Genomic DNA, 3,346 nt, shown 5'->3' with positions numbered 1-3,346 from the left:
GTAACGCGGTAGACACCTGGCCTCGACCGTTCGGCTAATGCTCGTCGAGTTTACATTTACAGCTGAAACGGGCTTGAACTACTTTCCGCGCTGCGTAATTCCCTGGATTTTTCCGAGGCCTCGATTCCTTTCACAAGCTCATTCTCTTACCGCCGCTGCTCCCCCTCCCCTGTCCCCTCTTCCTTACCCTCATTTTTATCACCGTCGTTAAACTGGACCTCCTCGCCCCCCGACAGCGGTTTTTATAGTCCTTGAAGTTATTAAACATGTATAATTACTTTTAGTCAGTTCTGCCGTGGGGAGATGAAGAGAGTGTGCAGAGGGAGAGGATGGAGATGGTGTGGGGGGGGGCTAGTAGAGACAAATAGAGTTGGATTTTGTGTGCTCGTATATCCTCGTTCTTCATGGAGAGAGGAGAGGGAGCACTCTGTGGATGTGTGTGTTTGCCCTCCTGCTACATCCTACTCATATTTCTTTTATTGGCTGTGCGGCGTTGGTGTTGGAGGGCCCGGGGCAGCCACGGGGACAGCAGGTGTGGCCTCGGTGTGCTACTGTATTAGAGCGCATAAAGGCCGGGCTGCCCAGGAGTGAAGAGCACGCAGCGAGCCATCTGAACAGCTGCAGAACGGTCGCTGGGGCCTCCATTGTTTAGAGCACTGTTCATCTCCTTTTCATTATTCGCAGGCGGGCAGTGTTTGCGAGCAGTCTAATTTAATCTTTTCATTTTTGTGTGTGTTATCAAGCCCTTCGAGCAGGAGACAGGAGTGTTAAGGTCAAGCTCCAGTAGGGGGCACTCACCCGTTGTGTGGGCTGACAATTGATTTAGGTCATCCGGTGAAGGACGTACAGTAGGGAGCGGTGTGGGTTTGTGTGACATTTCGGACACGGCTTCTCACCGAGCCCACCTCCTCCGACTGCGTACGAGCTAAATATAAACCAGGGGACAGTTTTCTGCTGGGACTTAACTCCTTTTTAACCGGCTGAATCTGTCTCCTCGGCAGGGTTCGCAGAGGTGACGTGACAGCTCTCATCCGCCGAGGATGTTGGGGCTGATGGGTAAAGGCGCGCGGAGAGCGGTTTGGATTTATTTGGGGGAAGGGGGTGCTTTATGCCGGCTGCAGCTTTGCTAAGGGGTCGGCTGAGGACAGAGGGGTTGCAGGGGTGGCATTCCTGTCTGCACAGGGACATCTGGTGGACGAAAGCGGGATTTCAGTGCAGTGTTGATACAAATGCATGAACAGAGCTGGATTTTGTTGTTGTTGTTGCTGCTGCTGCTCTTTTACATGTTTGAAGAGATATTTAGAGTCTGAGCAGGAATGTTAAAGTCATTCAGGAAATTGTCTGCATTCCTCAGCGACGCAACGTTTTTAGATTACATAATCGAGAACCGTCCAACCTGACGTTTTAAATCTTGCCTCCAGGATGATGTTCGGATTTGTTTTGATTCGATTCAGTTTTGCTCTTTGATCCTGTGCAGTTATTCATCACTGTGCTGCTCTGATTCACTGTCCTCCCCAACGCCGAGCTGCCCTGTTGTTAGCCTTGACCAGTAGATGGCAGCAGAACTCTGGCTTTGCTTTCTGGAAAACAACAAACCCCATGAACTCCTTTTGTGTGTGATGGAATGAAACATGCATTTATCAAACGCCTTCACGTCCATGCCTGATTTTTTTTTTCTTCTTCTTCTTTTCGTTAATTCAACATAATATAGACTTCGTGCGATTGCATACTGCAAAGGAAATATTGCTCCTTAATGAGATTGCCTCATATCCTCTTTTATTTATCTCCCATGCATATTAATGGGGAGCACAAACAGGAGATTTTCAGCAGGAAATTACTCACACAGTTAACCTACACAGATTTGTGTCATAATACAACTTTTTTTTAAATAATAATCTGAATTATTCAATTATAGAGCTGCATTGATTATACACAAAAAATATGACTTCCATATTGGTGCAAACATGGATATTCTTTAAAGGATTTGCATTGAAGTATCAAGTGCACCAAGGCTCCAGTTAATTATTTTCACATCTGTAAATCTCCCAATTATGCATTTGTAGTGCCTGTCACAGTCTCAACTAGTTTTAAGTTTTATTTTTAGTCTTTAAAAAAACGTGCAGTATTTTTACTTTCAAAAAAAAAAGACAAATCAATTATTAAAATTGGCGCTAATTAATTGTTTACCATTTAACTTTGAGTGTTTCAGCTCTAAAATACATCATTAAAACATTAAGATTGTTTTTTTTTTTCTGTTTTATTTTTTGTTTTTTAACCCAGAATAACCGCCCGAGTTTGAAATGTGTTGCTTCGCTCTGAAAACAACACAGCGGGAGAAGAGGAGAAAATTCATTCATCTGTAATTATCAGTGGTGCTCTGATGTCAGGTACACAGCACACGCAGGCTGCCAGGCCTCCACCAGCAGCAGAGTGAGAATAAACTGGGAAAGCCTGCCTGCGAATGTATCAGCAGCTCTCTGCCAGCTGCCTGTCTGGAATAAACAAACACAGGCTTATTTGTTGCAGGCGGAAATAGGCAGAATCAAACTCTATGGCGCTTATTAAAAAGCTCTCCTAATCTTTTGCAGAGCACACATTGCTCTGAGATAAAGACCACCAAATTAATTACCGGTTAATTATCACTTCTCACACTGCTCGTTCCAAAGAGGACAATGGAGGGGTTTTTTTTTTCCACCCTCCCCCCCTCTTTTTCCCGGCCCGCTCCTCCCCCGTACATAGGTTTCCCTCTCTTCCGTGGCCTGATAAAGTGTTTATTTATTCCTACAGTATATTTGGCACAAGCAACCTTTTCCCAGCTACCTCTGGAGCATCTGTACTCGAGCATGCTGGGAGAGAAAGAGGAAATATGATTTGAATGCAAATCAGCGACGTAAACACAGACAAGCAGCAACATGTTGTGTTGATTATGGAATAATATTCAAATACAGAATATTCAAGAGGAAAAAAAACAACCTCAACAGGGGTGAAAAATCACTTCAGTGAAACTGTCAATGAGTAAAAAAGAGGAGGAACATTTACAGTAAATAGGAAAATGACTGCACTTATGTGTTTGTCCTTTCACAAGCAGCATGATTGAAATGTAATGTTTGGATTATTGAAATGTTTGATCCCGCTTCGTTTTTAGAAACGTCTGCTGTGAGTCTTCACGCTGGCAGCTTTTAGAAGCCGCGGCGCCACCTTTGACATGCCTTTAGGCTACGCACTCTACGCTCGGAGGGTGACAGGATACTGTTTAGAGGATACGTCGGATAATAATCTGCATCTTCACTGTTGTTATTGTCAGAAAATCCAGTGGAGGAAATCCAAGCAAATTTAACCTACTGGG

The 3,346-nt window shown here is 44.4% G+C and overlaps 1 protein-coding gene across 15 annotated transcripts in view; it reads left to right on the top strand.

Annotated features, from left to right (window-relative positions):
- The window catches only part of LOC120738381 (RNA binding protein fox-1 homolog 3-like), a 419,925-nt gene that overhangs the window by 188,236 nt on the left and 228,343 nt on the right, over positions 1-3,346 (top strand). The gene's annotated exons all lie outside the window — the stretch shown is intronic.

This window comes from Simochromis diagramma, unplaced genomic scaffold (assembly GCF_900408965.1).
Source record: "Simochromis diagramma unplaced genomic scaffold, fSimDia1.1 OVJJ01000321.1, whole genome shotgun sequence".
Classification (NCBI taxonomy): Eukaryota; Metazoa; Chordata; class Actinopteri; order Cichliformes; family Cichlidae; genus Simochromis; species Simochromis diagramma.
The sequence above is the reverse complement of the archived record's forward strand: the minus strand, read 5'-3'. Positions and strand labels throughout refer to the sequence as shown.